General features: G+C 42.2%; 1 protein-coding gene across 2 annotated transcripts in view; it reads left to right on the forward strand.

The window, feature by feature from the left end:
- The window catches only part of CHN2 (chimerin 2), a 411,135-nt gene that overhangs the window by 290,930 nt on the left and 101,746 nt on the right, over positions 1 to 18,459 (forward strand). The window lies entirely within an intron of this gene.

An 18,459-nucleotide genomic window follows, 5' to 3' on the forward strand; every position in this document is an offset into this window, starting at 1 on the left:
TCGGTGTGCTCCCATGTCATCATCTGATTAAGCATATATACACACACTTGTCTCTTGATATTAAGACTTATAGTTCTGTTTGACTGTGCACCACTACCTGCTTTCCGGTGTCCGCTCTGCTTGTGGCATCCAGTGCTTCAAGTACTCACTCCATATAAGCCTTTCTGCTGATGCATCAGCACCTGGGATCAGTGTGCCCACCTGGACCTGGGCTTAGAGGATCTACCTCACATGGTGAGCCCTATAACAATCTCACTGAACACAAGAACAATTTACAAAATTTTAACAAGACTGAGTTTAACCCATAACATGAAAATAAGGTTAGTAATATAACTTTCATTACAAAATCTACACTTTTACTCAAACTAGTTGATGCAAAAATGAACACACTCTTCAAAAACTACTATATTATTTTGTATGATCTCCATGATTTCTAAGGACAGCAGCAATTCTTTCAGGCATGAAAGGAACAAGTTGGCGACATATTACAATATCTATCTTTTTCCATTCTTCAAGAATGACCTCTCTTAGAGCCTGGATGCTGGATGGAGAAAGATGCTCAACTTGTCTCTTTAGAAATTCCCATAGTTGTTAAGCTGGATTCAGATCAGGAGACATACTTGGCCACTAAATCACTTTCACCCTTTTCTTCTTCAGAAATGCAACAATAGCCTTAGATGTGTGTTTTGTCATGTTGGAAAAATTAATCTTCTCTTCCAGTATAGAGCACTACATCTGTGAATTTATGATACCATCAATGGGATCTAGCTCCATAGAGGCCGGAAGTAGCACTCATGCAGCCCCACAGGACCCTGCCACCACCATGTTTCACTGTATGCACCATGCTTTTTTCTTTTTACTCACCTTTGCAAGCCATTCAATTTTGAGGCAATCCGTTCCGTAAACATTTATCTTGTTCTTGTCACTTCAGAGTATAGAGCCTAGTAGTCTTCATATTTTTCAGCATGGGCCTGGAGAGGCTCCCTTCATGGAGGACACCCATGCATGCCATTCCTCTGTGGTGTATATGCGTGTGTGTATATGTATGTGTATGTATATGTATATATATATACTAGACTGTGGCCCGATTCTAACGCATCGGGTATTCTAGAATATGCATGTCCCCGTAGTATATGGACAATGATGATTCCAGAATTCGCGGCAGACTGTGCCCGTCGCTGATTGGTCGAGGCAACCTTTATGACATCATCGTCGCCATGGCAACCATTATGACATCTACGTCGATACTGTGCCCGTCGCCTGGCGGCCTCGACCAATCAGAGACGTGGGATTTCCATTATGACATCATCGTCGCCATGCTGTGCCCGTCTCTGATTGGTCGAGGCCTGGCGGCCTCGACCAATCAGAGACGCGGGATTTCCAGGACAGACAGACAGAAAGACAGACAGACAGACAGAAAGACAGACAGACAGACAGACAGACAGACGGAAAAACCCTTAGACAATTATATATATAGATATATATATATACTGCTCAAAAAAATTAAGGGAACACTTAACAGAATAAATTCCAAGTAAATCAGACTTCTGTGAAATCAAACTGTCCACTTAGGAAGCAACACTGTTTGACAATCAATTTCACATGCTGTTGTGCAAATGGAATAGACAGCAGATGGAAATTATTGGCAATTATCAAGGCACACTCAATAAAGGAGTGGGTCTACAGGTGGGGACCACAGACCACATCTCAGTACCAATGATTATTTTTGGCTGATGTTTTGGTCACTTTTGAATGTTGGTTGTGCTTTCACACTCGTGGTAGCATGAGACGAACTCTACAAACCACACAAGTGGCTCACGTAGTGCAGCTCATCCAGGATGGCACATCAATGCGAGCTGTGACAAGATGTTTTGCTGTGTCTGTCAGCGTAGTGTCCAAAGGCTGGAGGCGCTACCAGGAGACAGACCAGTACACCAGGAGACATGGAGGGGGCCGTAGGAGGGCAACAACCCAGCAGCAGGACCGCTACCTCAGCCTTTGTGCAAGGAGGAACAGGAGGAACACTGCCAAATGACCTCCAGCAGGCCACTAATGTGCATGTGTCTGCACAAATGGTTAGAAATCGACTCCATGAGGATGGTCTGCGTGCCCGACGTCCACAGATGGGGGTTGTGCTCACAACCCAACACCGTGCAGGACGCTTGGCATTTGCAACAGAATACCAGGATTGGCAAATTCGCCACTGGCGCCCTGTGCTCTTCACAGATGAAAGCAGGTTCACACTAAGCACATGTGACAGAGTCTGGAGACGCCGTGGAGAGCGATTTGCTGCCTGCAACATCCTTCGACATGACCAGTTTAGCAGTGAGTCAGTAATGGTGTGAGGTAGCATTTCATTGGAGGGCTTTACAGCCCTCCATGTGCTCGCCAGAGGTAGCCTGACTGCCATTAGGTACTGAGATGAGATCCTCTGACTCCTTGTGAGACCATATGCAGGTGCGGTTGGCCCTGGGTTCCTCCTAATGCAGGACAATGCCAGACCTCATGTGGCTGGAGTGTGTCAGCAGATCCTGCAAGATGAAGGCATTGAAGCTATGGACTGGCCCGCCCGTTCCCCAGACCTGAATCAGATTGAACACATCTGGGACATCATGTCTCGCGCCATACACAAATGTCACGTTGCACCACAGACTGTTCAGGAGTTGGCGGATGCTTTAGTTCAGGTCTGGGAGGAGATCTCTCCGCCGCCTCATTAGGAGCATGCACAGGCGTTGTAGGGAGGTCATACAGGTACGTGAAGGCCACACACACTACTGAGCATCATTTCCTTGTCTTGAGGCATTTCCACTGAAGTTGGATCAGCCTGTAACTTCATTTTCCACTTTGATTTTGAGCATCATTTCAACTCCAGACCTCCGTGGGATATTAGTTGTGATATACGTTGATCATTTTTAGGTTTTATTGTTCTCAACACATTCCACTATGTAATGAATAAAGATTTACAACCGGAATATTTCATTCAGTGATATCTATGACATGGGATTTTAGTGTTCCCTTTATTTTTTTGAGCAGTATAATATATATATATATATATATATATATATACTGTATATATATATACATACACGAAGTATATTTTATCTATTTCATTCACATTATAGTTACTAATGATTATTGGAGTAAAAATACAGGCACATACTACAGATAACTATATACTGGGTAATACCTATTTTAATAATGCTATTTGACTTTATATAATCTGCTATCTTGGTACAGGAGATTCTATTAGGATCTGTGAATGCTTTGAAGGGATATTTTTTGCATGGTTGAACTTAAGCAGTGTCCTCATCCGGAGTGAGATTCAAAGCTTTTGCCTGAATCTAATATTCAATTTCTCTTAAATTCTAATCCTTCCTCATCACTAAAGTGCAGTACAATTAAGTACTTAGGATCATTGCTGAAGCCTGTTTTCTGCTTATAGAATCTGTTAGATTCTATGATAATAAATGTCCTGCTCACCAGAGAATACTGCTCCAAATTTGAGATGCTCAGGTGGTGCAGATCTCTCCGCTCCGTGGTGAAATGGATGACCTAGATTTAGGAAAAGAGATTGACTTAAGTCAGTTATGCACGGATAACAGCATTTATTTATGGATGCCAAAGCAACAAATGGATTTTTTTTGTTATTGAAGCATTAAAGGCTTTTATAAGTTTCTACAATTTTTATATATTTCTATCCATTTAAAGAACTGGCGACAGGGCAATGTGCTGTAGATAGATTTACAAATACTCCACTTTAACAAGGCTGACATTTTTGGTATAGTTATTGACTACTGTCAAATATACGCCTGTCATAAGTATAACACCTTATTCACAATATATTATTAAAGATCAATCATGTTTGGACCATAAAATGGTGTCTATTGCCCCATATGGGGTCATACTATGCCGCCAAATGCCTTTGATTTCATATAGTTTTTTTCTCACTAATTTAGAACATGCTAACCCATTGTGGCAATCCTTGCCTATAAGGATTCTTTTTAGTGGAGAATATAGTGGTTTGCTGAGTCTTTAGCTTGGCTCATAAAATGCTCATCGTACTATCAGGATTATACAAACATACCGGGAAAGATTTTCAAACTCTTCTGGTCTGAGAGATCAATTCACTAATAGATGTAGTTTGTATTGTGAAATCTGCTGATGGATCTTCTGAAAAAACTCATGAACAGTGGCATCTACCACAAGTCACTGTGCTCTCTATGAGAAAGCCACTAACAGACATGTCTGCTGTTGGCTTATCTCTGGGAGACAATACGATTGTGTACATGCTCGATTGACATCTCCCCTGACAATCAGTAGGCTGGCGCCTAAAGGTACCTTCACATTAACGCTGCAGCGATAGCGACAACGATGCCGATCGCTGCAGCGTCGCTGTTTGATCGCTGGAGAGCTGTCACACAGACCGCTCTCCAGCGACCAACGATGCCGAGGCCCCCGGGTAACCAGGGTAAACATCGGGTTGCTAAGCGCAGGGCCGCGCTTAGTAACCCGATGTTTACCCTGGTTACCAGCGTAAAATGTAAAAAAAACAAACAGTACATACTTACATTCGCGTCCCCCGGTGTCCGCTTCCTGCACTGACTGAGCGCGGGCCCTAACAGCAGAGCGGTGACGTCACCGCTGTGCTGTACTTTCACTTTCACTTTACGGCGCTCAGTCAGTGTGGGAAGCGGACGCCGGGGGATGCGAAGGTGAGTATGTACTGTTTGTTTTTTTTACATTTTACACTGGTAACCAGGGTAAACAAAGGGTTACTAAACGTGGCCCTGCGCTTAGTAACCCGATGTTTACCCTGGTTACCAGTGTAAAACATCGCTGGTATCGTTCCTTTTGGTGTCAAACACAACGATACACGCCGGTCTGACGACCAAATAAAGTTCTGAACTTTGTTCAACGACCAGCGATATCACAGCAGGATCCTGATCGCTGCTGCCTGTCAAACTCAACGATATCGCTATCCAGGACGCTGCAACGTCACGGATCGCTAGCGATATCGTTTAGTGTGAAGGTACCTTAAAGCGTCTCCCGAACCCATCAGTATCGACGGTTGCGGCTGACATCACTCTAAACATGTATGGGGGAGTGAGGTTGAATTGTAGCTGCAGATCAAATATTACAACAAATATTTAAAAAAACAAAAAGGACCAATGGGCATTATTGGAGAAAGAATTTGGTAGCACAAGACTCACAGTAATATTTTCATAAATAAATACACACGACACATAAGTATAGTGGATTGAAAATAGTCTGTGATGTATTTATTAAGAGTTAGGCTACTTTCACACTAGCGTTAACTGCATTCTGTCACAATGCGTCGTTTTTCCGAAAAAACGCATCCTGCAAAAGTGTTTGCAGGATGCGTTTTTTCGCCATTGATTAACATGAAGCGACGCATTGTGACGGATTGCTACACGTCGCACCCGTCGTGCGACGAATGCGTCGTGCAGTGGCGGACCGTCGGGAGCAAAAAACGCTACATGTAACGTTTTTTGCTCACGACGGTCCGCTTTTTCCGACCGCGCATGCGCGGCCGGAACTCCGCCGGAACTCCGCCCCCACCTCCCCGCACTTCCCCGCACCTCACAATGGGGCAGCGGATGCGCTGGAAAAATGCATCCGATGCCCCCGTTGTGCGGCGGGGACAACGCTAGCGTCGGGGACCTCGGCCCGACGTACGGCGACGGGCCGAGCCCGACGCTAGTGTGAAAGAAGCCTTACTAACATTTAAATATTTCCAATTAATAAATATTTCAGAATAAATGTAACATATAATATAAAACTATTGAAATAACCAAAACACCATATTACCCATTGTCCAACTCTACCCAGCAAAAAGCTAGGCGATTATCCCTCTAATAAAACATCACAACAGTCCAAATAAAAAGGGGGAGACTGGTTATTTTCATCATTTGTCGGCGAATGCGCAGCTGATCATCAGACCACCATTTACACATTTGAACATCTTCCTGCACTTTTTCATCCAGCCAATGACTTTCTCTGAAAAGACCGCGCGGACACGCTGCCTGAACCAGTTCACACCTGCTGGTACAAATGCACAGCTGACTTCAGAGGCCTCTATTTGATCTAATAAGAAATGACTAAAAATCAATGTTAAAACATTACCTACCAATAGCTTGAAAATTAACCAATTCATATACCATGAATTGTACAGGGTCTGTGCGATCATGTAACACCCATGCTAAAAACATACCCCTGATGACCAGGAAGTAACATATATAAATTAACAAATCTGTTCCAAGATATTGCAGTCAATTAAGCCAGATCACAAATGAATGAAAATAGAGACAACAACAGAAAAAAAATTATGAAGGAACAGTGTTGCCAACTATTCCAATAAATATCTGACCATCTGAGAGGGAGCTGCTCTTGAAGGGAATCTGTCAATATCTGTGATCTGATGACTTATTCCAGCGATATCCATGGTTTTCTTGTATATAAATGAGCTGTTCAGGGCTATGGGCCAGACACTGTACTCCCTGAGAATCTGACTCCAAAGATTATTTAAAATGAAAAAATGACATATTTGTTAGGGAATACCTACCGCTGTTATTGACGTTTGTTTAAATAAATTGTGAATTTTGGTTCTCAAGTCATCAGACAGTTCTCTTTTCCTCTTTCTGTTCTCTATTCTGAGTGTGGCACATGCAGACACACAATGCAAAGATTGTCATATTCTCCCCTTTTTATCTGGTTTCAGGTATAATTTTCATATTGCGCACACCTTTTACTTGCCACAGGTGAGTTTGAACGAGCATCACATGCTTGAAACAAAGTTGTTTACCCACAATTTTGGAAAAGTGCGCACAATTTTTTCGGCTCATTTTTGGAGTCTTGTGTGAAATGACGTCTAATTTGCCTTTTTTTTCTCTTATTTTGTGTTCTTCCATTACAAAAAAGGAAATAAACATGTATATAACAAAACATATATAATTGCAATAATTTTCTGAGAGAAATACTTCATTTTGTATTAATTTCAAGGGTGCCAACACTTTCGGCCATGACTGTATGTAGCATCAACAAATTCCATAGCATTGTGCAGGGATTATCACCATTCACATCAGTTTCATGGAAGGCCAACTAACTTCCCAGTACACTTTTGGAAGCCTATTCGAACAAAGGCAGAACATCGAAGCTTGAAGCTGTTGCCCATATTGACATCATAGAAGGGGTCCCCTGTTTGGGGCTTCCTGAATGAGGCAGAATGAAGTAGTTTACAGTGCAGCTGCGGCTATGGCATTCTCATGTATTATTGCATGGTAGGTAATAAATCTGGCACGTATACATGTATGACCAGATAATAACACAGCAAATAGATAATTTTCCACCTGAAAGCCTTGGTCAGCCAGTCCTTTCCTCTATAGAATAAGTAGTTAGCCGATGTGATGGGAGCCAGACACGTGCAGCTCAGTTCATCGCTGTGGTAGCTTTGAGCTCAATGGGGTTGTGTTCATGAGACAATCCATTTAGCTGCCTCCATAACTTAATATGTTAGAGAAATCTGAAAAGTAGCTAAAGATCATCCTGTTTTCCCAGGAAATGCTTTGTTGTGTTCATGGAACTTAATGAAGGATGGAAAATGATGTTCTACTGGCTTGACTTAGTCGCCCACGTAGGTCATTTCTGAAAGAATATGTTTTAAAGACAAATAAGGTTATTCTAAGGGTAAAAATAGGTCAAAGATCATATAAGACCTGACTTTTTAGACTAATATCTGGCCCAGCAGATGGGTTAATGTTAGCTCAAAGAGCCTGACGTGTTTACTAGAGTGATCATTTGTAACGCCTGAAATCTTACCATAAACCCTCTGACTCTTACTTGGCGTGTTCTTCTCTGCAGACAGTAGGATTTTCTGGGCTCTGGTCCCATTCTTGCCCCTTTTTCAAACATAAACTTCTTGTAGAGTCTGATGCCAGGGTTTTTTAATTTTCTGCTGTAATATTGTTAAGGGATAAAGATAAAATTGCTGTATAATAAACTAAGCGTAGGGTTGTTATCAGGCTTGGACTGGCCCACAGGAGAACAGGAGAATCCTCCGGTGGCCCCCTGTGCACCATCTTATATGAGCGGTACTGGGCACAATAAACATGAATCACTATGTACAGATAGAGGCAGCATCTAATTCATTTAACAATCTGCCCAGGTCATTGTTATATACATTTGGGATTGCAGATAATGTCACATTTGCATGTAGCTGAAAAGTGGGGCCCTAGAGTTGGTTACTGGTGGGTCCTTGGTACTCCCAGTCCGACTCTGGTTGTTACATACTAACGTTGAACTAAATTGTAATATGTTGATAAATATTGAGTTCAAAATGGCTGCCTCCGATTATGGACAAGTCATGTAAGTAGCCAGAATAAAGTTATCTATATATAATGCTTGGCACATTAGCTTGTCCAAATGCGATTTTGAATGATTATTTCCTTACTTTTACAAGAATCCAAACTGACAGATCATATTATTGCTAGATATTGATGGTTAATTTGAATGATTGTTCTCATGTAAATTGCAAATGAATAAATTGGCCATTTCTGATTACTTATACCTGATGTCCTTCCTTATGCAAAGTTGAAGCGGATTTGTCACCAGATTTCACAATACAAACTGCCTACATTATTAAATGATTCTTGGATCTTTCAAAGATCATAGTACCCATGAGCTCTCTCACGCTTTAGATGAAATAAAATGCTAATTTATATAGCAGGGTTATGCAGACATTTTTTATTTTCAAAGTCAGTACACCAGCTTCAACAGGTCTAAAAAATCTATTAAATAATGTATGCAGTTTGTATTGTGAAATCTGGTGACAGCTCCCCTTTAAATGAGGAACACAAGTGCTGCTATAGTATTATAATAAAAGCATTTACTCTTCAATGCCTTTCCTTCAGTGTCCCCATTATAACACTTTATGTAGGATAGGTCATCACTATGAGATCGATAAGGGCTCAACACCCGGCAACCTTATTTATCAGCTGCTATTTGGCCCCGGAAGTGGCTCAGTACATTGTTTAGTAGCCAATGCACTTTATTGCTCAGGTGTAGGGAGACAAGATCCATACACCATATTTACAGCTGAATAGGGGACATCATTCTCATTTTATAGCACTCTTCATCTGGTTCTTCCCGGGTTGTTCCCTGATGAAACACGTTGGGAAGTGATGCAAGAGGATTTTAAGATAAATGACATTTCCATTGGGGAATTTTCTTCTTAGTGGATTATGGTCTTTTGTTTTTTTTTATAGATTGACATTTATAGGATGCTATTATACATGTATGTGTGTTAATACTTTGGTTTCTCCTCGTGGGCCGCCTCTAGAGTGTATATACGACAAGCTGAAGTTGAGCAAGGTGGCCATATCGTATATTAGTTGTAGGGTTGGCTTAGTGTCTAATAGGGACAGTACTTTAATGGTTATTTTACCTACTCAGACCTACTTCTTCAGGGACCACCATGTTATTATTGGATCTATGGAAGTATCCCTCATGTGATTGTCGTAGGCTACGTTCACATTTGGGCGCCGCAGCGTCGGGCACTGCAGTGTCGCCGCATGCGTCATGCGCCCCTATATTTAACATGGGGGCGCATGGACATGCGTTGTGTTGCGTTTTGTGACGCATGCGTCTTTTTGGGCGCACGCGTCAGGGCACAGAGGACGCAGCAAGTTGCATTTTTTTTGCGTCCAAAATCATTAAAAAAAAGGACGCATGCGTCACAAAACAATGCGTTTTGCATGCGTTTTGCATGCGTTGTGCGTTGCGTCGCCGATGCGTCGCCGACGCAACACACAACAACGCAAATGTGAACGTAGCCTTATATGTATCCCATTGATTGCGTTACTTTAAATATACACCCTGTGGTGCCAAATCTTTTCCATATTTTTAATGCATATTTTATAAAGAATTTCATTTTAGTGCGGTTAACTGAGTCCATTAACTTCTGTATGTATTGGCACCCTGGTGTTGCATTGTATAGACAGGTGTAGTACAGTTTTATGATATGTAGTTTGTTTTTTAAAAAGAGCTCGAAACGCGTAAAACTACAAAATTGCCATACCACTCTATAACTGCTTCCTTTATACAGCAACGCGGTCTATTCTGTAATGTAAGGCTCCATTTCTACTAAAAGGTGCAGTACTCGACAGCAGCCGTTAAACACTATATGGCGTTGCTGTGTGCCACCTGGTACATTGCTTACATCTGGCCTCTCCCAGATGTTATCAGCTTATTGGTAGGAGTGCCAGGAGCCGGAGCCCCACCAATTTTACATGTAATGATGTCCTATTCTGCAGACAGCTTATCAAAATGTGAGTCCTGGACAACCACTTTAAGAAAAATGTTACATACAGGATTCTCTCCTCTGGTAAATAACACACATTGCAAAAAAAATAAAAAGGCCTCACATGATTACATACGCTACATAATACTGGGCAGTGTTCCGGCATACCGTGCATTTGGATAATTGACTCATTACTTTGGAAGAATTTCACAATGATTATATTGAAGGCAATACCTCCAAATTTCAAGCTTGGACTTAGGCGACCGAGCGAAAGAACATTTTTTTGGCTTGTCCTAAATGTATATTCTTGGAAAATGTCTCTAGTAATTTGGTAAAATGTTGTCAAGTGTAACTAGATTAAATCACATCAATATATAAAACTGAAGTCGTTCTAATTGTCAGACTATTGTTCTGTGCTGTTCACATAGAGGAAGCAGGGCCGGACTGGCCATCTGGCAATTCTGGCAAATGCCAGAAGGGCCTGTCTGGTTGTGGGCAGCCTTGTCTGCTACGTTGTTAGCAGAATCGGTGTTCTCAAGACACCCATACTGTTAAGAGTTGTGAAGGAGCACAAAGTCGGCCTCACTTACCCCAGAAGGTCAAAAGTATCATTAAAAATATTGGTTTTGTAGTAAATCCTGCTTTCCTCTATCCAGGGTAATATTAGTAATATATCCCATCTGGTGATTGAGGATGGGGACCTCATAGGCCTGTGTGATTTCAAATGCCAGGGCTGACTTTCAGCTCCAGTTCGTACTGGAGAGAAAGGGGTAAAAAATATTTCCGGTGGTCTACAAGCCACTGGAAATTCAGGAAATATATTACTTTTGTAATGTAATTGTAATCTGTAAAGTGAAGCTTGTGATTACGGGGTTAAAATATCTTACTTTTCTGACTATTGCTTCGGGACTACGTAGTATATGGAGCAGTAGAAGATTTTGTGTGAAGCTGTAAATGCCTGCGAGGCCCCTACTGAAGTCCTGATAACGTGTGAAGAGATTAACATGATCACTGATTTCCAGTTCACTCTGCCACAACGCTGAGAACAGAGAACTTAACCCATTTCTCCAGACACGCACTGAAATCCACCGACGGTGCTTCCGCCTATGGCAAGATGGTTCTGCGCTTTCATATACTTCAACCACATTCACAGTAACAAGTCTGCAATGGCCGCATTATATCTCTTGTGTTTGACCTACATACGAAATGGGCGAGTACTGGCTGATAGATGGGAAAACTCATCCTGAGAAGTGGCGCGTAGCAGAATTCTATCCCCTGGGAAAGGCGAAATCCTGGAGTCATCATGTTAAACAAGCTTTTGCTGAATATTTTATAACCCACCAATTTGAGCTTAAAAGCAAAGACTTGAATTAACTTGGAGACCCAGATGTTGGATGTTGTGTAATGGGCAATCGATCAGTGCCATGTATTGGAGGACAGACATAAGGGAGCTCCCTCGTACCGCTCAATATCTGTCTAATCATCATCCAACCAGTATTGTAGGAAATACTACTAAGGCTATCACATTGCTGTGCTGTTTTGCTGGGATTTTCCAAAATTGTGGCAAAAACACAGTGGTTCCGCTGGAATTTTGGAAAATTGATGCAAAGTGGTGCCGATGCTGCAACATGTGAACTAAGCCTTGTTGAGCTAAAGGGATTTTTTTTTACATCTTAGCGCTTCACTGCTTTGATGGGTAACACAGTCCAGGCACTGACCACCGGTGGTGAGGGTTACAAAGTAGTGTAGCTCACTGTGCTACTACATCAGCATTTCAACGAGACATCGGCTATTGTCATATCTCTCCACCTCAAGTTGGTGGCATCTGGGTGGAAATACTCCAGTCTTAACCTGAGGTCAGAAAACCCTTTATGTCAGCTAAACTTTTTATCACACTACAAAATTAGTTTTTCATAAAAATGCATTGAATATACATTTATTTTATCACTACTTGCTGGGGTTTCTAAGATCTTTTATAGAAGGAATACCTATTTTTTCTATGGAGTATAATGAGATAGCTGAGAAGTGAAGTGTAATTGGAAATTGCCTGTTAAAGTTTTGATTACACTGTAAAAAATATCTTGCTACCAGTCCTAGCCAAGACTAAAAAAGGGCAGCCCTAGCCTAAAAAAATTCACATCTTCACTCTATAGAATTTGTAAAAAAAATGATTAAAAAAGAGATTGTAAAAGGGAACCTGTCATCATGCACATGTTGCTCAAAAGCCGGGCAATATAAATCAGAGCCCGGCGCCATGATTGCACCCAGGTATATATTGTCTGAAACAAGACTAGACCAGCTCTGCCCCTGGCCGGCTCTTCCCAGCTCTGTCCCTGGCCGGCTCTTCCCAGCACTGCCCCTTGCTAGCTCTTCCCAGCACTGCCCCTGGCCGGCTCTTCCCAGCTTTGCCCCTGGCCGGCTCTTCCCAGCACTGCCTCTTGCTAGCTCTTCCCAGCACTGCCCCTGGCCGGCTCTTCCCAGCTTTGCCCCTGGCCGGCTCTTCCCAGCGCTGCCCATGGCCGCCTCTTCCCAGCACTGCCCCTTGCTAGCTCTTCCCAGCACTGCCTCTGGCCGGCTCTTCCCATCACTGCCCCTGGCCAGCTCTTCCCAGCTTTGCCCCTGGACAGCTCTTCCCAGCTTTGCCCCTGGCCGGCTCTTCCCAGCACTGCCCCTGGCCGGCTCTTCCCAGCTCTGACCCTGGCCAGCTCTTCCCATTACTGACCCTGGCTGGCTCTTCTCAGCTTTGCCCCTGGCCAGCTCTTCTCATCTCTGCTCCAGGTATTTGACAGGTTTCTCCCTATGAAAGAGACCTGTCAATCACCTGCAGTGGCCCTTGGAAGAGCCAGTGGTGGAGTTGGACTAGTCTGCTCTCCTGCTATGGTCTCCAGCTGGATCTTTAAAGTATATTTTCAATGAAACTTTTCAGAGAAAAATATACCTGGCTTCAGTTGCATCTAGGCCCTGATTCATTCTGCTCGTACTTTGGACGACGTGAATCAACTGACAGGTTCCCGTTAAATACTTCTCTAAAATTAATCAATAAGAAACAATTAGTCAAATCAGTTTGAGCGGATCAGGACTATGATTGTACTACAGCTAAGCAGCTTGTTTGGCTTCTGATATGACTTCTTCCCTTACCACAAAAGGACATTGACCTGTCTCATCTAGACCTGTCCTCCCAAACATAATTACATGAGAAGGAGGTCACTGTCTCCCACATGAGCAGCACACTCATCTGTCGCTATTGAAAACATTCTACTGATCTAGGGAAATTAATTAGGAAACTAATTTGCAGATATATTATGATCGCCGTAATATAGCGCTATATAAGAGGCGTATATTTTGTGATCAGAGTGGCAAGAAATTCCCTTAGAGCAGGGATATCATTCCAAAAGCAGAAAAAAATCCCTTTGTAAATTCTGTACATTGTTACCACTGTACATGTTGTCATGATGGAGGTGAGATGTTTATATCCACATTTATGTTTTGTGTCCAGAAATTAAATTAATTCCTGGGGCGGAGCCAGGGTGTAAGTCATTAAAGTGATTTTGCTATCCCATCTTAGAGCAGCATGATATGGCAAAGGGGATAATCTACTGCTGATAAAACACTGATTTTATAGATATAAAAAAAATCTACTCTAAGAAACCCGGTAAGTGCCACATCACTGGAATCAGGGTCTCTGCTCCTATATTATGCTGTTCTCAGATTAGGTGGCAAAAACCTGGTGACAGATTTCCTTTAAGTTGCGATTTTCTGTTAATGAATTTGGCAGATCTTATTCCTACATGCTCATAATTAACACTGGCATGTAAAACACCAGTCTTACTGAATCCGGGGCATTTCCTTCAGTGTTTTCCTTCCACAAATCACTGTGTCTTAGTTGTGATTTTTTTTTTCTGACAGACATAGTTGGAGGCTAGGATATTCTAGTGCAGTCCTTCATTTGGAGATGGAAGCTGGAACTGACATCAAAGCAAAAATACACTCAGGAGGATATGGCACAATGAAAAAAGGAAATCTCTGTCATGGTGAATTCTGTCTCCTAGTGCCTCTAATAATTGATTTTATCTGTAAGATAGGCCCACACGCCTCATGCTGCCCTCTGGACGTCCTTGTCAGGCCCACAGACTGGCAGAGCCAAAGGGACAGAATCAAATGCTGCAGCAATTGTAGGGCGCAGTGTACACCTGACTGGCTTAGGTGTGTAGAGACGCAGGACATGTACACATGACACCTTGTGCTCTGCATGTGCTGACTGCAGACATTCAGCGCAATGTGCACACCGCTCTGCCAGCGCCTGTCACAGTGTGATGGCTGCGCTGCGTCGCCTCGGCAGCACAAGAGAGTTCATGACGGCGCCTGATGAATTCATGACGGCGCTGCCTGAGCAGCGTATGCTATAATCTGTGGTGAGCAACCATATTGACTGGCACAAATACTTTTCAGTCGGACCAAAGTGTGATTCTGGAACAGAATGAGGATGTCAGGATCACACTTTGGACCTCGTGCACCACTGACATGTAGATACATGAATCCACATAAATCCACATGGATCCAAATGTCCCAGGAGCTTGAGGCCCATATATTTTTTTATTATAAGATGAAAAATGACATCTATTATTTTATATGTGAAAACACACTCTTAAAGGGGTACTCCACTAATGGACAGGCTCTTTTAAATGTCATCAGACTGCTGCTATAAAATAAAAAAAAAAGTACACCTACCTCCTGCATCACTGCCCTTGGGTGTCCTGAGCGCAGTGTTTCTTACCGTTCTCGTGACATATACAATGCACATGACAGTTGCAGCTGATCAGAGAACCGTGGAGCCAAGTGATTGACTGCAGCAATAAAATTCATATTAGCAGGATTGCGTTCAGATTATTGGTTTGGCCCGCCACAACATTCCCACCTTTTCATATGACCCCTTTGGGAAAATTAATTGCATACCCATGGTGTAGGCGGCTCAACAAGTGTAATAGGGTCTCATGTTCTCCCAAGTGACAATACGTGGCCAAACACAGGAACCCGCTACTGCTACATTTGTCATCTTTGTTGTGGAATGAGCACAAATGTCAACTACTCAAAAAATAACAAATGAAAACATTTTTCAATGCGTTTTTCTTTTTATATGCCTTATATACCTTTTTTGCTAAGGTTTTTGTTCCTTTTTGGTCTTTTATATAAGTAAAACTACTTTGTTTGGGATATTTCTCGGTATTTGGCTTTGATAAAACATTATTTATAAAGTCATGTGGCACAACACGTGTTTTTTCTGCTGAAGAAACACAATAAAAAAGCATTTGCTGTTTTTACCTGCGGATATCCCTCATCTCATTCAAGCTTATGTGGAAAATCTGCAAATATAATGCATGTTTCCCACAATAGAAATTGACATGTGTGGATTTCAAATACGGACCGTAGATCAATTAACGTGGCGCTAACAAAAAAGCACAGTGGGCATGAGATTACTATAAATCCCATCCACTTTTTCTGGAACTGTAAGATGCTGAAAACACACCAAATGTTCATCGTGGGAACTTAGCCTTACGGTGCCTTCACACATCCATGTCAAATCTCCAAATGCTGTCCAATATTACGTCAGACAGCACGCGGAGACATAGAGTCGCACAATTCACATATGACGTACTCAAGAATGAGATCAGCGATGCTGAGAGCATGTCCTATTCTGATCTGATGATGAGGGTTACGATGGGACGTACTCAGTGGGTCCACTGAAAAAATCGGGCAGCACATCGATATACACATGGATTCTATAACCAGGGAGCTCTGGCCAGTAACATGCCTGGTAACCACGTGTAGTGGATCCAAGGTCACAGTGGCTTGCACCTGTTCACATTTCACTCATTTTGTCAGGAGGTGCTTGTCAGTTTAATTTCTTGGGACGTATTTGTTAATACCGTCTTAAAAGGGTTGTCTTATCATCCTTCAGGAGCACACTGCTCTTGTGCATCACGGCTTGCCACGAGTTGATGAGCTCTGGAAGATGGACAGTTTAGACCTGCAACAGAGCTCTTCTGAAGCTGGTCGGATCCAGTGATCAAGTGCTTGCATGTTACCTACGAAACTGCACCATCTCTGATAGATTGCATGGGTAGCCGGTAACAAGTAGTAAACTAAATTAAAAATCCCTCCGATCTTGAGAACAGAAATAATTTTTAATGAGAGGTATAGTTCAAAGTTGCTTGTTTTTATAAACACCTTGCAATTTTTCCATTTAAGACAACCCCTTTATTTCGTAGACAGTGGCCAACATAGTCTAAAATTTAAGTGTCCAAATTGTCCAAAAAGGTAAGTGTCCAAATGTTGTTGCATGATGGCATTCCTCTTTCTTAGCAATAATAAGTAGCTGCTGCAAAGAGTATTTCTCCCTCCATAGACCCGGTGTCCATGTTGTAGATGTATAGTTTTTTGTAAATTCATAGGTTAATATTAATAAATGCTGAAAATTAATGTGTACATGTACATTACAAGTCAGGACTTTTAATTGTATTGTTATACAAATTGCCAATTAAATACAATCTAGTGCCATACAGTTAAAAACCAATATGTTAACATATACATTTTTTAAGATAGTGGTCTATGGATGACTGGTGGAATCTGTTGAGACATCTTTTGGATATGCAGTATGTTAAAGGGAGTGTGTCACCTTCTAAAATGCTAATTAAGTCCCTTATAGAAGTATGTAGGGAACTTATTCCCTATAAAAAAAAATCTGTTGTATAGCTTTAAGTGGTTTAGTTTCCAGAAAAAAAAGTTATGTTGTATGCAAATTAGGGGGCTTTGGTGCACCCTTGGCATGCTAAGGGCTCAGTGCACAATTATGCCCCCTCAATTTGCATACTGAGCAGTTTGCCATATATTGATTGAGAGCAATCAATCCTGAACTCAGTCAACAGCACTGCATCTCTGCATGCACACTACTATAGCCCAGCTGCGCTCAGTGTCAGTGTGCACTCCCATCATCGGCCTCTGTCTGCAATACAGTACTGAAGCTGCAGACATAAACCAGTAATGAGAGTGCGCACTGAGGCTATGTGAGGAGTGTGTGGCTGGACTCGTACGGTGTCAGTGTGCACTCCCATCATTGGCTCCTGTCTGCAGTGCTGTACTGCAGACAGGAGCCAAGATTGGGAGCGCACACTGACACTGAGGATGGCAAGGTTTCTGCAGTGTCACTGTGGACATGCAAATCCGCTGATTTCATTCAGGCAGTGCTCACCTCACTTGAGTGCTGTCAAGATGTGACACAGTGATGACTATGCAAATTGAGGGGGTGTAACGGTGCCCTAAGCTCCTGGACACACCAAGGATGCGCCAGAGCCATTCACTTGAATAAGAAATAAATTCCTTTTTTTCTGGTAACTAAACCACTAAAATTAGTACTAAGGTTATGATTTTTATAGGTGGTAAGTCTCCTACATAAGTGGTTTAATTAGCATTTTGGGGGTCACAGATACCCTTTAAAATTAATCTCCAAAGTATTGACAAAAAAATAGTAGTTGTCATAGGGATTGTTGACCATCTTTAAAGGGGTTTTCCTTGTGCCAGCATTTATGGCGTTTTCACAAGCTGTATAAACACACTTACGGTAATCTATTAGAAGTCCAGGATGAGGAAACTGTGTAACATCTATCTGTCTGGATGAGTCGTTAATATATACAATAGTCATGGACATCCTCACTATTACTCATCCCCAATTTAGTAGATTGAAAACGTTGGTCACATAAGGCCACCTGAGGTTCATGTATATATGTAAGACTTGTTCTGGGAAGGGGTTAAAAAATGTCCATACTTTATAAGGGGAATTTATTAGAGGAATCTGGAAGCCATAGATTAAAAATGATGTCCCAGAGAGGGCCCTCCGCTAATCCTCCTCAGACTCCTGCGGGATTTACACTCACACCGGATATGAAAAGGGAGAGATTTTATCATTTCAAGATTAATCCACCAGCAGGATTTAGCCTGTTTTAATCTATTAGTTTCCAGACTCCAAAGTCTCTTTTTTTTTGGGACACGATCCAGCCAGAGGAGCATGAGGCTTCTTGTGACATGCTCAATCTGCAGAAGTGATGCTCCTTGAGTTGTGCAAGTGGCTTGTAAATCTTCCTCCCTCCCAT

Source organism: Ranitomeya variabilis, chromosome 6, assembly GCF_051348905.1.
Source record: "Ranitomeya variabilis isolate aRanVar5 chromosome 6, aRanVar5.hap1, whole genome shotgun sequence".
Taxonomy (NCBI): domain Eukaryota; kingdom Metazoa; phylum Chordata; class Amphibia; order Anura; family Dendrobatidae; genus Ranitomeya; species Ranitomeya variabilis.